Source organism: Anabrus simplex, chromosome 1, assembly GCF_040414725.1.
Source record: "Anabrus simplex isolate iqAnaSimp1 chromosome 1, ASM4041472v1, whole genome shotgun sequence".
In the NCBI taxonomy this organism is placed as follows: Eukaryota; Metazoa; Arthropoda; class Insecta; order Orthoptera; family Tettigoniidae; genus Anabrus; species Anabrus simplex.
In genome coordinates this window covers 345,631,040-345,652,525 of record NC_090265.1, presented here as the reverse complement: position 1 = coordinate 345,652,525, position 21,486 = coordinate 345,631,040, and positions in this window count along the sequence as shown.

Genomic DNA, 21,486 nt, shown 5'->3' with positions numbered 1-21,486 from the left:
AGGCTACGGTAATTGCCCCCCCCCCCCCCCCCAACAGATATTTGAAATGTTATAAAATTAGAAACATTCCTTTCTGAACAACTTTTATTCCTATTTTCATTTACAAAATTATTCTCTCAGCCTAAACCTTACTTGTTTTAAATACTCAAATACCGCATCATTGACCAAAATCAGGATAATTCATCTTCACATGCTGCATTAGCAGACTCTAGGGGATCATTACACACAGACATGACCTTCACATACCATTCAACATTTTCAGGTTTTAAGTATTTCATTAGTGAAAGAACATCATCCCTTTTGTCTGCTTTTACACCACACTTTCTTACATCAAGTAGCCTCAAATCATTAAAACTGAGAAAGCTAGCATTCCTCTTTAAGAATGTAAATGGCACATAGTTAGGAGTGTAGGACTGTGACCCTGATACAACACCATTATGGTAATAAAGTCGCACAAACTTCTGTATCATGAATCTGTTGCTTTTAGCAGAGGGCATTCTTAGAAACATAGGTCGAAGTGCTGATACCCAGTCTTTTATTAAATGTGATGCCATTACTGCACTGAAGGGTTCTGGATGCTTCCTACTGTCCTTCATGATGTTCAGATATTCTTCACAAGTTTCTATGCATTCAACCTGTTTTAGAAGAATGCCATATTTCCCGAAGTTCCTATCACACTGGCTAAAAGAATGCCCTCTAACAGGAAAAATATGTTCAATCTCAACTTTCAGATCTTTCGACAACCAAGCACTGAACATTACCATAGCATTATTCTTATTTTGACCACCGCATGAGTCGGACAAGAGCACAACTTTCCTTTTGATGGGCATTTCCTGTAGTTTTCTTGTTAAAAAGTCGTGTAAGAAAGAGCACACTGAATTGGGGTTCTTTTTAGAGTCACTCTCCAGAAAGCAATAGAAAGCACTACTACCATCACTGTGACAATGCACATTAAAGTTATAAAGCCACAACAAACGCTTATAAAATTGAGCTGTCACGTTAAGCCGAGGCAAAGGCAGGTTTTGAGCATAGTCAAATTCAACCACGAGAATATCGCTGTCCTCATTTTTTACACTATTCAGTAGCTCTTTCTTTAACCCACTGTATGCCTCAACTCGCTTTTTATGGTAAACGTAATGGTTTTTGCAATCATGATCAGGGTTTGCTTTGAGATATACCTCACATTCTGCACAGTAATCACAGGTATCTGTCTTTGGTTGTCGGAATGAATATTCAGAATTTTCCCTGAAGTACTTGTGATATGCACTATACCCTACTCTCAGAGGTTTACTCACCTTATCATAATAATACTGCTTGAAAGCTGTATATAATTTCACAACGTTTAATTCAGGGTTCTCAAAGTACTTCCTGTTTGTTTTTGCCCTGCTGTAGTGAGCTTCCCGATGAGGAATCAGTCCCCAGTGTTCTTCCACAAGCTGCCAGACATTATCTGCAATTTTATTCAGATGGTTGTTGTGTTTTCCTCTACGATCTTCCAGAACAGCACCTATAAAATTGAACAGTAGTCAGGCCTTATTCAAACAGTAACTATGACAAGCACATCCATACATCCATAATAACTTTACATACCATATTACACTTACCTGTTATTAAGGATTGTTGCACGGTCCTCAGTCGCATTTCTGATATTTGGAATAGAGAAAGCAGAAATTGTCTACAAACAGTCCTGTGTATAAAGGAAAGGGTGATAGACATAAAGCTGAAAATTACAGGCCAGTAAGTTTGACATGCATTGTATGTAAGCTTTGGGAAGGCATTCTTTCTGATTATATTAGACATGTTTGTGAAATTAATAACTGGTTCGATAGAAGGCAATTCGGTTTTAGGAAAGGTTATTCCACTGAAGCTCAACTTGTAGGATTCCAGCAAGATATAGCAGATATCTTGGATTCTGGAGGTCAAATGGACTGTATCGCAATTGACATGTCTAAAGCATTTGATAGGGTGGATCATGGGAGACTACTGGCAAAAATGAGTGCAATTGGACTAGACAAAAGAGTGACTGAATGGGTTGCTATATTTCTAGAAAATAGATCTCAGAGAGTTAGAGTAGGTGAAGCTTTGTCTGACCCTGTAATAGTTGAGAGGGGAGTTCCTCAGGGCAGTGTTATCGGACCTTTATGTTTTCTTATATATATAAATGATATGAGTAAAGGAGTGGAATCGGAGGTAAGGCTTTTTGCGGATGATGTTATTCTCTATAGAGTGATAAATAAGTTACAAGATTGTGAGCAACTGCAATGTGACCTCGAAAATATTGTGAGATGGACAGCAGGCAATGGTATGTTGATAAACGGGGCTAAAAGTCAGGTTGTGAGTTTCACAAATAGGAAAAGTCCTCTCAGTTTTAATTACTGCGTTGATGGGGTGAAAGTTCCTTTTGGGGATCATTGTAAGTATCTAGGTGTTAATATAAGGAAAGATCTTCACTGGGGTAATCACATAAATGGGATTGTAAATAAAGGGTACCGATCTCTGCACATGGTTATGAGGGTGTTTAGGGGTTGTAGTAAGGATGTAAAGGAGAGTGCATATAAGTCTCTGGTAAGACCCCAACTAGAGTATGGTTCCAGTGTATGGGACCCTCACCAGGATTACCTGATTCAAGAACTGGAAAAAATCCAAAGAAAAGCAGCTCAATTTGTTCTGGGTGATTTCCAACAAAAGAGTAGCGTTACAAAAATGTTGCAATGTTTGGGTTGGGAAGAATTGAGAGAAAGAAGAAGAGCTGCTCGACTAAGTGGTATGTATACAATAATAAAGTTTTATTATGAATCCACCTGTTCAATACATTATAATGTTGTTACATTAAAATAACTTCATTAGTTAAAAAGTTATATATGGGACATGTTTCGCTCCCTTATAGAGCATCATCAGCCAAATCCGAATCTCAAACAATTGTTATTTACGTAACAAAGACTTAAGAACCATTAGAACACTTTTGACAAACTTAAAACTTATTCTATTCAAAAATCATAAAATATAAAATCCTTGTATACATGGCTCAATTACATGTGCTTAATAGGAACATACATTAAAATTATGGAAGAGAGAGTACTAAAATATAAAATAAATAATATATATATCATGTCCAAAATCCTAGAAAGATGTGAAGATCAATCTTAGGAGCCAATTTGTGGATCTTCTTAGTAATGAGATCTGGTAAAAAAGTTATTTATCCCTTGTGGATAAGAGTCTATAAAGATTCAAAATTCTGATTACTTACAAGATTCCTTTTCTTGTTACAGACATTCAACAAGATAAACCAAGCAGCAGCTTTCAATACAAACGTTGATTTACGTCCCTTTCAATCATCTTTATAAAATCCATTAGTTCAACGAACGGTCATTGACAACTATAAGAACATATCTTTCCAACAGCATTCGCCGAGGTCACATGACAAGCATTTAAATTTCTTGAAGACCAACATTTATCCTGTTATAAGTTCAATCATCAAATTTGACGATAAATTTTGAATCTTTATAGACTCTTATCCACAAGGGATAAATAACTTTTTTACCAGATCTCATTACTAAGAAGATCCACAAATTGGCTCCTAAGATTGATCTTCACATCTTTCTAGGATTTTGGACATGATATATATATTATTTATTTTATATTTTAGTACTCTCTCTTCCATAATTTTAATGTATGTTCCTATTAAGCACATGTAATTGAGCCATGTATACAAGGATTTTATATTTTATGATTTTTGAATAGAATAAGTTTTAAGTTTGTCAAAAGTGTTCTAATGGTTCTTAAGTCTTTGTTACGTAAATAACAATTGTTTGAGATTCGGATTTGGCTGATGATGCTCTATAAGGGAGCGAAACATGTCCCATATATAACTTTTTAACTAATGAAGTTATTTTAATGTAACAACATTATAATGTATTGAACAGGTGGATTCATAATAAAACTTTATTATTGTATACTAACAGATTTCAATACGGATTAAAACATGAGATTAGTCACTTGCAATAAGTGGTATGTTCCGAGCTGTCAGCGGAGAGATGGCGTGGAATGACATTAGTAGACGAATAGGTTTGAATGGCGTCTATAAAAGTAGGAAAGATCACAATATGAAGATAAAGTTGGAATTCAAGAGGACAAACTGGGGCAAATATTCATTTATAGGAAGGGGAGTTAGGGATTGGAATAACTTACCAAGGGAGATGTTCAATAAATTTCCAATTTCTTTGAAATCATTTCGGATAAGGCTAGGAAAGCAACAGATAGGGAATCTGCCACCTGGGCGACTGCCCTAAATGCAGATCAGTATTGATTGATTGATTGATTGATTGATCTCATCATGCTTCACTTTTATACAGTAACTCCATATATTATCTCTATTTTTAGATCGGTTATGCTTTTGAAAGATTTTTTCCTTTTTTTTCATATAACCCAGCAAAACTGCATCCTGAAGTAACTTGTCACCAGCCTCCCAAAATGATCTAAAGCTATTCTTCTGATCTTCATATGTTACAGTTTCAAAACACCTGAAAAAGATGTAAAATGTAAGAACAGCCCTCCTTCACAACACCACTACATTAATAAAATGAAACAACGTTCTGATTCATTACATTTATTAACGCTAGGTAGACTAAAGCCAACCGAACTTGTAAAGAAGAACCTACCTTTTCCTGCAACATTTATCCACTTTCCTAAATTTCTTCTTTCCGATTTCCTTTCCACTTGTGAGAGAAATGTAACTTCTCCCACTGTTTCTTGCACGCTTTACAATATTTCTTTTCCAAGTATCAGGATCTTTCATCCTTTTTCTTCCTCTGCACCTGGGCTTAAAACTGTCGTCTAAACAGGCAGTATCATCAAATACTTCTGAATCACTGCCTACTGATGTATCAGAAGTGACGTCAATAGAAATATCGGCACCAGCCACAAAACCTTCTCTTCCACTCGCTGACATCTTCTCCAGCCAAAGAACTGGCGGCAACAGATCATGCCGCTCGTGAAGCACGCCTCATCATGCAATAACAGCGTAGCGCATGGTACCAGTTTTAGTGAGCTCCTGACCTCTAGCGACACCCTAGCGAACTAAGACCTGGATAGGGTTGTAGTGAAAGGACCGGGAAATTCGAAAACGGTATTCATGCAATAACAGCTTAAGTAGACTTACGCTGTTACTGCATCTAGCTCCTCAATTACACCTTGCAGTGTCATATACCGAAGTACCTAATTATGATATAGATGTTGATTCCTATAGGGAATCTGAAATATTTGTTCTGAATGAGTAAATTTATAATACCAATATAAAAGGTCCGTTATTGGACGTAGCACATGAGGGCGAAACGCTGGGAACCAGGAATGAGTTAGCTGGAAGATTTATAATGTCCAATAATGGACCTTTTATATTGGTACCTAATTATGACGTGAATACTCTATAACATTGTAAGGAATTATTTACTTTGTCACCATAATGTTGGTAACACAAGCACTGGTCAAATGGACATGTGGGGTCTGATAATTTTTGACTGATAATGATTTACATGTATAGTAGCTATCAGTTTCTGTACTTAGCCTGCTCATCAGTGTATTTACCACCGCATACAATTCCAGAATGTGTATCCTTTATAATTATGTTATACTGCGGGAAAATATACCTTGGTAGAGATAAAAGAAATGAATGACCTAGTTGTTTGTTGATACTACGGAATGGAGAATGCCCATAGTTGGTTATTCACATACTTGGCACAAACAACATTCAGCTCAGTCTATCTATAGGCCTATGACATGCTTCTTGCCACACAGCGCAGGGACAATGTTCTCGAAGTCTCTCAAAATTTCTCATGAGAAACATGTGCTTGCGCCAGTCTTGAGAAATCTAGAGACCCCGTCTCAGATTGCCCATCACTAATAAATCCTAATTATGTGGATATATATAACATTAATGTTAAGGAAAAGATTAGGTCATTGACAATATTAAATTTGTCTCATAGCCTTTCAGAGTTAAGAATTTCAACTTTGCTGCTATGTAAAGAATGTTGGTATGAAGGTTTAGAAAGTGTACTTCAGAAAACTAGTCAGGTATGGAATGTTAAAACAGTATTTTATAAAGGAAGATACTTTAGATACCAAGGTGATCCTTGTTGCTTAATTAGTCTGGATGCCAGGTAAAAGGTACCTTAATACGAGGCAACACCAATCAGTTATATCTGTTGACAATAAAATATTTATTTCATACAAGTATGACTTCTGATTTGAGCAGCAAACAATAATTCTTGTAACTATTGTTAGCATTGGCATGATAGTGAATATTCTAATGTAGAAGCACTCCTGAAACATTAACAACAATAATCAGTAAATGGTTTTTATCAGTTGACAGTGAAAACTTCCAAAAACGTCTGTGGGTAGTAAATGACACTAATGACAATTTATAATAAGCATTAACAGCGAAGTACAGTACACACAATTGTGAGAATTACCAATAATTAACATTAATAGAAATTTTGAAAGGTAACTCCAGTCATCATAAGATAATTAACACCGAGCTCGATAGTTGCAGTCTCTTAAGTGCGGCCAGTATCCAGTAATCCGGAGATAGTGGGTTCGAGCCCCACTGTCGGCAGCCCTGAAGATGGATTTCCGTGGTTTCCCGTTTTCACACCAGGCAAATGCCAGGGCTGTACCTTAATTAAGGCCACGGCCGCTTCCTTCCACTTCCTAGGTCTTTCCTATCCCATCATCGCCATAAGACATATCTGTGTCGGTGCGACGTAAAGCAAATAGCAAAAAAATATATAATTAACAATGAAAAGTCACTATTTCATTACAGATTTCATGGTAAATGAACAACATCAGGGTACTAGCTTTCTCTAAGAACTGTAGTGAAGTTGTCAGATTTTAGTGTTAGCTCTGTAATACGAGGGTTGTCCCAAAAAATAAGGTCTCCTACTTTTTTATAAATACAGAACTCTGTCCATGTGGCTGTTGGTCATAATATTGCGAAGAGTGTTTCCCGCGCTTGCATATAAACATGCGCACGCCACACTGAGGCATTCAGTCTTGGCTTGGAAGCCGTTGAGAATAGAACTCCCGTTGGGTGTTACCGCCAAGTGCAAAGTGCGCGCAGTTATTCGATTTTTGAATGCAAAAGGTACTGAACCAATTGAAATCCATCACCAATTGACGGCAGTGTATGCTGAGTCATGCATGGATGTGGAAAATGTTCGTAAGTGGTGTAGAGAGTTCGCAGCCGGTCAGACTGAAATTCACGACGAACGAACAAAAGAGCGGGAGACAGTCAATTTCCGTCGAGACAGTTGTGAAGGTTGAGCAAATCATACGTGAAGATCGGCGGATCACCCTGGATATCTCTGCACTTTGGTTCCTGAGGTTTCCCAAAGCGCCACTCACAGAATTTTAATGGAAAAGTTGAAATGCCGGAAGGTGTGTGCAAGATGCTGACTGGAGACCACATGCGGCAACAAGTTGATTGTTCCCACGCATTCCTTCAATGCTTTGCAGCCGAACAGGACAACTTTTTGGACTCAATTGTCGGGGGTGACGAAACCTGGGTGTTCCACTTTACACCTGAGACCAAGCAACAATCACGCCAGTGGCGGCATCCCTCTTCGCCAAAGCCGTGGAAATTCAAGCAAACACAGTCTGCTGGTAAAGTCATGACAACTGTGTTTTGGGATCGAAAAGGGATATTGTTCATTGACTTTATGCCCGCTGGGACCACAATTAACACTGACAGGTACTGTGAGACGTCAAAAAAACTCAGATGGGCAATTTAGAACCAGAGAAGAGGAATGTTGAGCAAGGGCGTAAACATTCTCCTTGACAACGCTTGCCCGCACATCACCCAGCAAACCATTGTTCTTCTGCAACAGTTTCAGTGGAACATCATCACTCACCCACCCTATAGTCCTCAGTTGGCACCCAGTGATTATCACTTGTTCCCTAAGTTGAAAGAACATTTGGCTGGAAATCAATTTAGCACCGACGATGAGGCGAAAGATGAGGTTCACAACTTCCTGAACAGCATGGCAGTGAGGTGGTATGACATGGGTATACAAAAACTGTCACAGTGTCTACAAAAATGCATTGACTGAAATGGTGATTATGTAGAAAAATAGCTAAATGTTCAAGCTGTAAAATGATGTAAACTATTGTAGAAATAAACAGTTCTATATATTTATAAAATAATAGGAGACCTTATTTTTGGGATTACCTTTGTACTTAGATGGAGCGAAGATTCCACAGTTATGGACATAATCATAAGATGGCTACATTTAGATCATGGTTTATAGAAATTTTGTTGCTGTTTTCAAAGAAAATTGAAGGACCTTAACTTGCTATTGATGACAATGTGTCCAGTCATTTGCATTTTTATGTGATAGGGTTTTGTGTAGCATATAACATTAAGTTTTATATTAGTAACCACATATTCTGCACATACTTTTCAACACCTTGGTGTTTTTCTTTTTTCTTCCAGTAATTGAAGAAGGCTTGGAAAAGCAGAGTTTGGATGAGAGGGAGAGATCAAACAGAGAAATTTTCAAAAGAGCAAATTTCTGAATATATTAAAACAAACTCTTTGAGAAAGTTATTTTCAATACAACATGTACGCCAGTAATTTTGGGATTCATTCTGTCTAAAGACAATAAGTAGTGGATGAAATCCATGATTCATTTGGCAGTTGGTTCAAGAAGCAATGAGAATTTGTGGACTAGTTCTTTCATGGATTACCTGAACCAAGCACATGTAAGCAAGTAGAGCTACTCATTGATGAATGAGACTGGATAGTAAAATATTGTTTTCCCTTAAGAAGATACATATATAGTCTGACAATATCTTGCTGAAACATAATGTGCAAGCAGGGACATAATGTTAGGGCCTGCAGTGCCTGCAGTGCAGGTGGGCCCGGGCCTTTAACGGGTCCCGAAGACCCTTCGAAAAATAATACAAATTATAGCCTAATGTCACTCTGCATGGAAATGATCGGGTGGAGTTATAGAATCAATGTTTCTTTTCCAATTTGTACGTAGAGGAATCGCCACTTGATTGCATCTAGCAGCAGTTTATTGAGTTGAGTGTAACACAGCACAGATGTGAACAGTGCTTCACTTGCCGTCTCTTGCGACACTGCGACATTCTCTTCACAAAAGACCTGCACCAAATTATTTAAAAATAATTACAGCAATGAAAATTAATACAAAAATATCACATTTTAGGGAGAAAATGAATCTTTCTTGACAAGTAGTGCACCTGAGATCATATTATGCACAAATTTTGCAGAACAATTCACTTTTGTAACACGTTTATTCGATAAGAGTGTATAATGCCAATGAAAAATAAAAACAGTTCGAGTTAGTACAAATATCGAAGTGGTGCATGGTTGGCAGTTCAGCTTCTTAGCCATTAAATCATGGAAGTAGTCAAATAAAACCTACTAACATTATATTTTAATAATCTTACAACAATGAATACTCCCTTTTTTCATAAAACTTGCCAGTACTGTATATTTCATTATTTCTACCTGATGTAATTAATTTATATTAAATTATTCATAGGTTTAGCATTTGAGGGGACCTGAATTTTTATTTTGGCAGGCAGGCCCATATCGCAAACGTTATGCCTCTGGATACAAGAATACAAGTCCTACTGTCCTATTAATCTTACAACATTATAACAGCATGCTCATTGCTCCCTTGAAAGGCTACTTTCAACAAATTTGGTACTTGGTCAATTATGGGTGCAATATTAGAACTGTTTGAGTATGCTGGAACTAAACTACCTGAAAAAGAAAACATATGGTAATAGTATTATACTTGCAAAAGAAACAATTTTATTACAATTAAAATTGTAGTTTATAACCTTAATACTCAAAATTAGATTCAACAGACTGAAGAACGGACGGACAGACGGACACGCTAACTACTACACCACAAGCGGACTACAACTGAAATTTAATTTTTTTAAAATCGTGAGTAACTTTCACCAGCGCTATGTGTAGGCTCTAGTGAACTCTATTACGCTTCCGCTAAGGTTTCGCGGCTGGCCCCATGACGTAGGGGTAGCGTGCCTGACTCTTTCCCGGAGGCCACGGGTTTGATTCCCGGCCAGGCCAGGGATTTTTATCTGGACCTGAGGGCTGGTCCGAGGTCCATTCAGCCTAACTGATTAGAATTGAGGAGCTATCTGACGGTAAGATAGCAGCCCTGGTCTCGAAAGCCAAGAGTAACAGCCGAGAGGATTCGTCGTGCTGAGAACATGACACCTCGTAATCTGCAGGCCTTCAAGCTGAGCAGCGGTCGCTTGGTAGGCCAAGGCCCTTCAAGGGCTGTAGTGCCATGGGCAGAAAAGTGTGTCAACGCAGCTTTTCTACCTGTCCATTGTGAACAGTGACTGACAACAATTTTGTATAGACCTGTGCACTGCATTGATGGGAGATAATATCCTCCTGCATAAACTGGAGCATCTTCAAACTTCAACAAGCTGCCGGGAGCAATCACCGAGTTGGAGAAGAGTGGCTTTCCCCCTGGTGGTGTCAATTATGGTTGTGGAAGAAGTCAGAAGAAGTTTTGACTGAACCTCTGGGAAGGTAGCCGCTGTCAGTAAAAAGTTCCATAAGAGTCCTGCAGCAGTATCCATGATGGAAAGCGACAGTAAAATAGTCAGGGTGCTATGAGGTAAGGTAGATGAAGCAGTAGAAGTAAAACCAGATGAAGTGGCTTCATTGAAGTTTTGTCCAATCACTTCCTGTGATGTTGAGAGATCTTTCTCTCAGTACAAAATAGTCTGCCCGACAGGAGAACAAGATTGTTACTGGAAAACATTGAAAAGTTGCTTGTTGTAAATTCCTGTTATATTAATTGAGTGTGTTATTAAATTATAGGTATTTTTCATGCCTATTTGGCTAATTTAAGAGCTTATATGCCTCCCTATTTTAACTGTTTTTAGTGCCTATAATTTTTGTCTCTAATCATCAGTGTGGAAATTATTTTTAAAACATTTGAATTTTCATGGGTGTGTTGTCACATTGAGTTTTAAAACAGTTAAAATGGAGCCCTGCTGAGATCAACTGTAAAATAAGAAAGAGAAAAAGTGTAAAAGTATGCACACAATACATATAGAACTTAATAATGATGTAAAAAATATACATGACATGCCGTAGGAAGGGCTGGATTATTCTCGTGATCTAGTATTAGACAATCGTTTGTCTTTAAGTACGGGGCATGCTAGAAGCACATGATAATACGTCACCTCAAGGTTGTAAACAATATGTTGCTTGTGACTGTTTCATTTAGAATTTTATGAGGTTCCATCATCTGCGCCAGGAATATTTCAATGTTTTTGCGAGTATTTCATTCAAATCCATAATTATCTTTAACAATTAGTTTCATGTCCTTTTTAATCCCTGAAAAGTTATGAGTATTGATATGAATGTGTTCTGCAAAAGCTGAATATTTCTTGTACTTTATTGCCTTGAAATGTTCCTGATATCTTTGATTTACGGTTCAGCCAGTCCTTCGTATGTAAAACATTTTGCAGTCATTACAAGTGAGCCTATATACTCCCGAATTTGTAGAGACATCCTTTTTGTTGATACTATGTGCATTATATATTTTATTTCTGGTTCTAAATGTTGTTTTGAGTAGAAATTTCTTAAATATATTAGTGATTTTAAAAACTTGATATCCAAAATGCGTAAATGTTACAAATTGACTACGTTCATAGATTTCCTTTCTTTTCTCATGGTTTCTTTTTTTTTCTCCATTTTCTTTGGAAGCCATTTCCATAATACAATCAACAGAAATAATCGAGGAAACTATAATGGTATAATATGATGTTACCAACATGTATTCCAACATTCTTATTAGAAAGACCATAGACTTAATAGGAGAAAACTTAAAGAACCAGAATAAATTTATTAAGTCTAATATTAGACAATAATTACTTCACTTTCAATGTGAAGTGCTACCAGCAAAACGCAGGTTTACCGATGGGGGTCCGCTATCAGATTTTTTAGCCAACATTTATTTAACCTTGAGAAAACCATCTTGGACATACATTAGAAGGAAATAAAATTATGGGTCCATTATCTTGATGACACGTTAGTATTTTTAAATGGAGACCTCATTACCTTAAAGATAAATTCCTAATTGTTTAAAAATTTTAATGTATTGAATAGGAGGTATTATAATCTAATTAGCATCCTATATACAGTATCTTCAGTATGGATCCATTATGATATTTATCACTTGCGACCTCATTACTCCCAAAACACTTCCGGGTTGTTTAAATTTGTTTGACAGCAACATCAAATTCATTATGGAAAAGAAAACAATAAAAAGTTTAATTTTTTGGACCTCACATTAACAAAAAACAACAATAGGATAGATTTTGATATTCCTAATAAACCCACACAGTCCACCACCACCATCAACAATGGCTACAACCCAGAAATGATGGACAAAATTATACGTAAAAAAAGAAAGTGGGGAAAAAAAAAAAAAAAAAACCATAAGAGAAGAAAGGAAATCTCTGAACGTAGTCAATTTGTAACATTTACACATTCTGGAAATCAAGTTTTTAAAATTGCTAATATATTTAAGAAATCTCAACTCAAAACAGCATTTAGAACCAGAAATAAAATATCATCAGAACATATATATAATGCACATAGTATCAACAAAAATGATGTCTACACCAATTCGGGAATATATAGGCTCACGTGTAATGACTGCAAAATGTTTTACGTAGGAAGGACTGGCCGAGCCTTAAATCAAAGATATCAAGAACATTTCAAGGCACTAAAGTACAACAAATATTCAGCTTTTGCGGAACACATTTATAACAATAATAATAATAATAACTTTTTAGGGATCGAAAAGGACATGAAATTAATTGTTAAAGGTAATTATGGATTTGAACTAAATACCCGCAAAACAATGAAATATTCATGGTGCAGATAACAGGACCTGATAAAATTCTAAATGAAACAGTCACAAGCACCATATTGTTCACAGCCTTGAGGTGACGTATTATCATGTGCTTCCAGCATGCCCGTACTTAAAGCTGAACATTTTTCTAATACTAGATCACGAGGATAATCCAGCCCTTCTTATGGTATGTCGTATATATTTTTTATATCATTATTTTTCTTATTTTACAGTTGATCTCAACAGGGCTCCATTTTAACTGTTTTAAAACTCAATGTGACAGCACACTCATATAAAACTAATTACTCCCATATAGAGGAACTGATAATGCCATATTCGATACAGTAATAGATGTTCAAAAGACCTTAGATGAAAATAAATTAGCAGCAGGGCTACTCATAGATCTTAACAAAGCATTTGACCTGGTTGACCATAAAATACTTCTGAACAAGTTTAAAACAGCAGGAATTAGGGGTTTAGCACACATATGGTTCCAAATTATTTATCAAACCGAACACAATATGTGATGATTAATGATACTAAAAGTTCTAAGCAGCAAACAAAAACGGGAGTACCGCAAGGCTCAGTACTAGGTCCTATTCTATTTTTTATTTATATTAATGACATACAATCTTTAACACTAAAGGAAAAATGGAAATTATTTGCTGATGATATCTTAATAACTTATAAAGGACTAAGTGAAATGCAAATTATGGAAGATATAAATTGTGACTTGAACAAGTTATCAGACTGGGCTTTATCTCAAAAACTGATCATAAATGTGACTAAAACAAAATACTTAATCTTTAATTGAAAAAAGCCCATAAGATCACAGCGGTTTACACTGTTACCCTAAAGGACCGAGTAATAGAGAGAATCAACTCAGCTAAGTATCTTGGTATAATATTAGACTCAATACTTTCCTGGAAAAGACATACTGGTTATATAATCAGCAAAATTACCCCTTTGATAGGAATAATGCTCTAGATATGTGGTGCTATAGGAGATTACTGTGAATACCATGGACAGCACACCATACTAATGAATCGATCCTGCAACAGATTGGCATCAGAACAAGACTGTCGACCCTTATCAACCAAAAACTATTCAGATATTTTGGTCATATTGCCAGAAGACAGGAGGCAATGGAAATACTTATCATATAGGGAAAAGTCGAAGGGCGAAGACCTAGAGGACGTGCACCGTTACGATGGATGGACCAGATCAAGAACTTGACCAGGATGAGCTTACAGCAAGCAAGTCACCATGCCCAAAGCAGAGACTCGTGGAGGAAGATCACCAAAAGGATTGTCGCATGATGCCACTACACCCTTATAAAGGGTTGGACTAAAGGTGAGAGGAATAATGCACAGATTAAGATACAGTAATTTCACTCATCAACAATTGTAGTGTATATAATATTATGCAATGATCCACCCACATCTAACATACATAAGCTTCATTTGGGGAAGATGTAGATAGGATTATGTTAATAATTTGGAAATCCTACCAAAAAGAGCCATAAAAATCATGTATGGATTCCCCTTCCTCAAACCGTCACCTGATGTTTTTTCTGAGTCAAATATTCTGCCATTCCATAAACGAATTGCATTTTCATCATCAGTCTTTATGTATATGCTAGACAAGAAATTAACCCACTCTACTGTTAACTTCTCCCATTTTAGTGAAATTCATAGATATGAAACTAGAGGATCATTAAGGATAAATCCTTCTTGCTGTAATTCAGTAAAGTATGGAGTGAAAGGCATAGAATCATCAATGTTTAGGGAATATAATGTGTTGCCTCCTGTTATAAAGAACTCTAAATTTATATGTTTTAAGAAAAAACTGAAGGAATATTACTGTAATACAGATATCTTAATATATTCTGTATATAAGTTGCTTTAATTAATACAATAATATATTGTCCATATTTAATATCTTACAGCCATGCAATATCTGCGTATACTTCTGAAAAACGATGATGCTAATATGTTTTTAAAAAAGTTTATGTCTTAGTCATCCAAAAATGTACTTTTACAGAAAAAGCTACTGCATATGAAATGTAATTATTGTGTCGGCTTAAGAAAAGTATGTACTGTATTGTCCCTATCACAAGCCAGAGGCTCATGAGACCTTTTGTCACCAATAAATAAATAAATAAATAAATAAATAAATAAATAAATGAACAAATGAACAGACAAACAAACAAAAAATTGTTTTAAAAATAATTTCAACACTGATGATAGACCTTAGAGTCCAAAAACTGGTTCTGAAATAAAATTTAGTGTGCTGATACAACTGTATGACTGATTATAGTAATAACAAAACTACTATCACTGCCGCTACCATCAAAGTTGCTAATACTCCAAGTTGCTGACCATTTTTCTTCTCTCCTATCACTCTTTTGCATTTCACTCTTTCATTCAATCTTCCTATTGTTGCCGTACTGTATAATGATCTAGTGAATTACCCATATTCAGCACTCTCACTCAGCACATCCACTCACTCCACTGTCTCGATCACAAGTGTAAGAAATGCTAATTTCCATGACCTAACAAAAACCATTACAAAATTAGAACAACAACTTAGTGATAAAGATAAGATGTGCTGGAACTAACCTCTGAAATGATCAGGTTTGGTGGAGAGGCTTCATACACAAACACATCAACTGTTTAAATGACATGAAGTTGTTTCATAAGTCGTGACAACCGTGCTTTATCTTCTGAATATGTGGGAGCACACTAAGTCCAGTTTATTCATACGAAAACCTCTGTCTCACTTTACTGAATTCCACTGACTGATGGAATTTGAGTGAATTAGTGAGAAAGTTAGTGTGACCAGCTGTGCTCAAAGATGGATGAATGTCAAGTTGAAGAGTGGTCTGGGCCAATGACCTAGATGTTAAGCCCCTTTAAACAACAATCATCATCATCAAAGAGTGGTCATATGTGTACACTGCAGTTCTCTGTAGCAGAAATTCATGTCATTGATGGGTGGAGCTAAGAGAAGTGCTGGATGATAAAGTCTTTGAGGTCTTCAAACACATAAAGTGAATTTTCATTGCTGCAGCTTTATCAGAAGGTGTAATACAATTGCCTTGACTTATGACCCTCATGTGGGTGTGTATGTAAATCCTAACTTACTCTGCTGTTCACAGGGCTTCACATGTTTCTCAATGGATTCCTTCATTCGTTGATCAGGAAATTTCTGAAGCATCTTGTTCAGAGCAACATCTGAGATTTTATTTTCTTTCATCTGAAACCATTCAATATTGATCATAATCTACAGCAACAATGTTATTGTGGTGGCTATACTTAAAATAATTATAATGGTATCTTACCAAAGCATATTTCTCCATCATACAGGACAAGAAACACTTTGATGGCCGGTCATCTGCTGAACTAGTCAGAACTTGCAACACCTTCACTGAAAGAGAGAAACAGTAACTCATCTGATAACGATGCTTAATGACTTTATGTAGATTTTTTTGTTTGGCAATGTAATATCTGTATCCTATGAATTGAAGCCTCCCCTGCAAACCATGTAACCTTGCCAAGTTGGGGAGGCTTGTATGTCCCATTGAAGCAGTTAGCCAAGCCGTAGGCTCAACCATATCAGATGGATATCTGTCGAGAGACCAGACTAATGAATTGTTCATCGAAAGGGGGTAGCAATTACAAGGACAGCAGTCTAGATGATTGACTGATATAGCCTTGTAATAATACTTAGCATGGCTTAGCTGTGTTGATACTGCTGCATGGCTGAAAGCAACGGGAAACTACAGCCGTAACTAACTCCCAAGGGCATACAGCTCTCCCTGTATGAATGATGTACTGATGATGGCTTCCTCCTCATCATCATCATTTCCCCTTATCCAGCTCCTGCCGGGTCGGGGTCTTTATGGTACTTCTCCATCTTCCTCTTTCCTTCCACCATTCCTCTTCACCTTAGTTGGTTCTTTTTAATTCTCTCATTTAGCTTTCCTATCCTAACTTCCTTCCTAACATCTTTATTTCTCACTTTGTCTTTCCTTACCTTTCCTATCATACTTCTTAGGAATTTCATCTCACTGGCTTCCGTTCGGGTAAAATATTCTGGTACGGTAGTAAAATAGTCCCCCATTTAGATTTCTGGATGGGGATTACATGAGAGGGGGCAATCATCAGAAAGACAGATACTGACATTCTGCGATTGGGTACATGGAATGTTAGAAGTTTGAATCGTTCTGGTAGGGAGATTGATAGACTAAAGTTAGATGTAATTGGTATAAGTGAAGTACATTGGCAGGAAGTGCAGGATTTTTCATCAGGCGACTACAGAATTATCAACACAAAATCAAACAGTGGAAATGCAAGAGTTGGTTTAATAATAAGAAAATAGGAGTGCGGGTAAGCTACTACGATCAGCATAGTGAAAGGATTATTGTTGTTAAGACAGATACCAAATAAATGCCCACCACAATAGTGTAGGTCTATATGCCCACTAATTCAGCAGATGATGAAGAAATCGAAAGAATATATGAAGAGATAGAAGATTTAATACAATAAAAAGGTGACAAGAATCTAATTGTGATGGGAGACTGGGATGCAGTGGTACGCAAAGGAAGAGAAAGTAATGCTGTAAGAGAATTCGGACTGGGACAACAGAATGAAAGAGAAAGTCAGCTGGTTGAATTCTGCACGGATCATAATTTAGTCCTTTCTAAACACCACAAACAATGACTGTATATGCGGACAAGACCGGGAGACACCGGAAGATATTAAATGGACTTCATTATCAATCAATCAATCAATCAATCAATCAATCAATCAATCAATCAATCAGTTAATCAATCAATACTGATCTGCATTTAGGGCAGTCGCCCAGGTGGCAGATTCCCTATCTGTTGCTTTCCTAGCCTTTTCCGAAATGATTTCAAAGAAATTGGAAATTTATTGAACATCTCCCTTGGTAAGTTATTCCAATCCCTAACTCCCCTTCCTATAAATGAATATTTGCCCCAGTTTGTCCTCTTGAATTCCAACTTTATCTTCATATTGTGATCTATCCTACTCTTATAAACGCCATTCAAACTTATTCGTCTACTAATGTCATTCCACGCCATCTCTCCGCTGACAGCTCGGAACATACCACTTAGTCGAGCAGCTCTTCTTCTTTCTCTCAATTCTTTCCAACCCAAACATTGCAACATTTTTGTAATGCTACTCTTTTGTCGGAAATCACTCAGAACAAATCGAGCTGCTTTTCTTTGGATTTTTTCCAGTTCTTGAATCAGGTAATCCTGGTGAGGGTCCCATACACTGGAAACATACTCTAGTTGGGGTCTTACCAGAGACTTATATGCCCTCTCCTTTACATCCTTACTACAACCCCTAAACACCCTCATAACCATGTGCAGAGATCGGTACCCTTTATTTACAATCCCATTTATGTGATTACCCCAATGAAGATCTTTCCTTATATTAACACCTAGATACTTACAATGATCCCCAAAAGGAACTTTCACCCCATCAATGCAGTAATTAAAACTGAGAGGACTTTTCCTATTTGTGAAACACACAACCTGACTTTTAACCCCGTTTATCAACATACCATTGCCTGCTGTCCATCTCACAACATTTTCGAGGTCACGTTGCAGTTGCTCACAATCTTGTAACTTATTTATCACTCTATAGAGAATAACATCATCCGCAAAAAGCCTTACCTCCGATTCCACTCCTTTACTCATATCATTTATAAAGAAAACATAAAGGTCCGATAATCTGCCTTGAGGAATTCCCCTCTTTATTATTACAGGGTCAGATAAAGCTTCACCTACCCTAATTCCCTGAGATCTATTTTCTAGAAATATAGCAACCCAATCAGTCACTCTTTTGTCTAGTCCAATTGCACTCATTTTTGCCAGTAGTCTCCCATGATCCACCCTATCAAATGCTTTAGACAGGTCAATCGCGATACAGTCCATTTGACCTCCAGAATCCAAGATATCTGCTATATCTTGCTGGAATCCTACAAGTTGAGCTTCAGTGGAATAATCTTTCCTAAAACCGAATTGCCTTCTATCGAACCAGTTATTAATTTCACAAACATGTCTAATATAATCAGAAAGAATGCCTTCCCAAAGCTTACATACAATGCATGTCAAACTTACTGGCCTGTAATTTTCAGCTTTATGTCTATCACCCTTTTCTTTATACACAGGGGCTACTATAGCAACTCTCCATTCATCTGGTATAGCTCCTCCGACCAAACAATAATCAAATAAGTACTTCAGATATGGTACTATATCCCAACCCATTGTCTTTAGTATATCCCCAGAAATCTGATCAATTCCAGCCGCTTTCCTAGTTTTCAACTTTTGTATCTTATTGTAAATGTCATTGTTATCATATGTAAATTTTATTACTTCTTTGGCCTTAGTCTCCTCCTCTATCTCGACATTATCCTTGAAACCAACAATCTTTACATACTGCTGACTGAATACTTCTGCCTTTTGAAGATCTTCACATACACACTCCCCTTGTTCATTAATTATTCCTGGAATGTCCTTCTTGGAACCTGTTTCTACCTTAAAATACCTATACATACCCTTCCATTTTTCACTAAAATTTGTATGACTGCCAGTTATGCTTGCCATCATGTTATCCTTAGCTGCCTTCTTTGCTAGATTCAATTTTCTAGTAAGTTCCTTCAATTTCTCCTTACTTCCACAGCCATTTCTAACTCTATTTCTTTCCAGTCTGCACCTCCTTCTTAGTCTCTTTATTTCTCTATTATAATAAGGTGGGTCTTTACCATTCCTTACCACCCTTAAAGGTACAAACCTGTTTTCGCATTCCTCAACAATTTCTTTAAACCCATCCCAGAGTCTGTTTACATTTTTATTTACCGTTTTCCTCCGATCATAGTTACTTTTTAGAAACTGCCTCATGCCTGCTTTATCAGCCAGATGGTACTGCCTAACAGTCCTACTTTTAAGACCTTCCTTTCTATCAGATTTATTTTTAACTACCACAAAAACAGCTTCATGATCACTAATACCATCTATTACTTCAGTTTCCCTATAGAGCTCGTCTGGTTTTATCAGCACCACATCCAGGATATTTTTCCCTCTGGTTGGTTCCATCACTTTCTGAATAAGCTGTCCTTCCCATATTAACTTATTTGCCATTTGTTGGTCATGCTTCCTGTCGTTTGCATTTCCTTCCCAATTTACATCTGGCAAATTCAGATCTCCCGCTACAATCACATTTCTTTCCATGTCGTTTCCCACATAGCTGACTATCCTATCAAATAATTCCAAATCCGCGTCAGTGCTACCCTTTCCCGATCTGTATACTCCAAATATATCAAGTTGCTTATTATCTTTAGAAATGAGCCTTACACCTAGAATTTCATGTGTCTCATCTTTAACTTTTTCGTAGCTTACAAATTCTTCTTTCACCAGAATGAACACTCCCCCTCCTACCATTCCTATCCTATCTCTACGATACACACTCCAGTGCCGTGAGAAAATTTCTGCATCCATTATATCATTTCTCAGCCATGATTCAACTCCTATTACAATATCTGGTAAATATATATCTATTAAATTACTTAATTCTATTCCTTTCTTTACAATACTTCTACAGTTCAACACTAACAATTTTATGTCATCCCTACTTGATTTCCAGTTCCCTGTTCCCTTATCACCGCTCCCTAGGCCATCCCGTTTCCCTGAATGTACCTCCCTATTACCCTTCCAAACAAATTTCCTAACTTATATGTACCACTGCGTTTTAAATTAAGGCCATCTGAGCGCAGATCCCTATCTCTTACCCACCCATTAGGATCTAGAAATTTCACTCCCAGTTTCCCACATACCCACTCCATAGTCTCATTTAAATCCCCAATCACCCTCCAGTCAGTATCCCTCCTACACAGTATTCCACTAATAACAATCTCCGCTTTCTTAAACTTCACCCGTGCTGCATTTACCAGATCCCACACATCTCCAACTATGTTGGTACTTATATCAGCTTGCCTTACGTTGTTGGTACCAACGTAAAACACTACCACCTTCTCCTTCCCCTCCTCCCTCTCTTCTACTTTCCTCAACATCTGCCTCAACCTAATTCCTGGATAACATTCTACCCTGGTTCTTTTTCCTCCACACACTTTCCCCACGTGTCTAACGATGGAATCCCCCATGACCAGAGCCTCAACTCTCCCCACCTCATCTGATCCCCTCCCCTCCTGGTCAGCCCTATCTTCTCTCACTGCTGCAGAAGCTACTTCCTCCTCCCTTTTCTCCTTCCCATGACCCTGTTCCACCTGTCTTTTCCTATCCTCTACTTTACATTTCCCTTTCCTACCTTTTCCCTTCCTCCTACTTCCACGCATCTCAGCAACAGTTCCCTGTCCCTCATCTTCCCTCTGTTGTTCTACCTGGAGTGACTCATACCGATTTCGCACAGACACCTGTCCTGAATTCTGATCCTGAATAGAGCCCTTAGCCTGCAATCTCCTTCCCCTTAGAACATTAGACCACCTGTCTTCTACAACTCCTCCC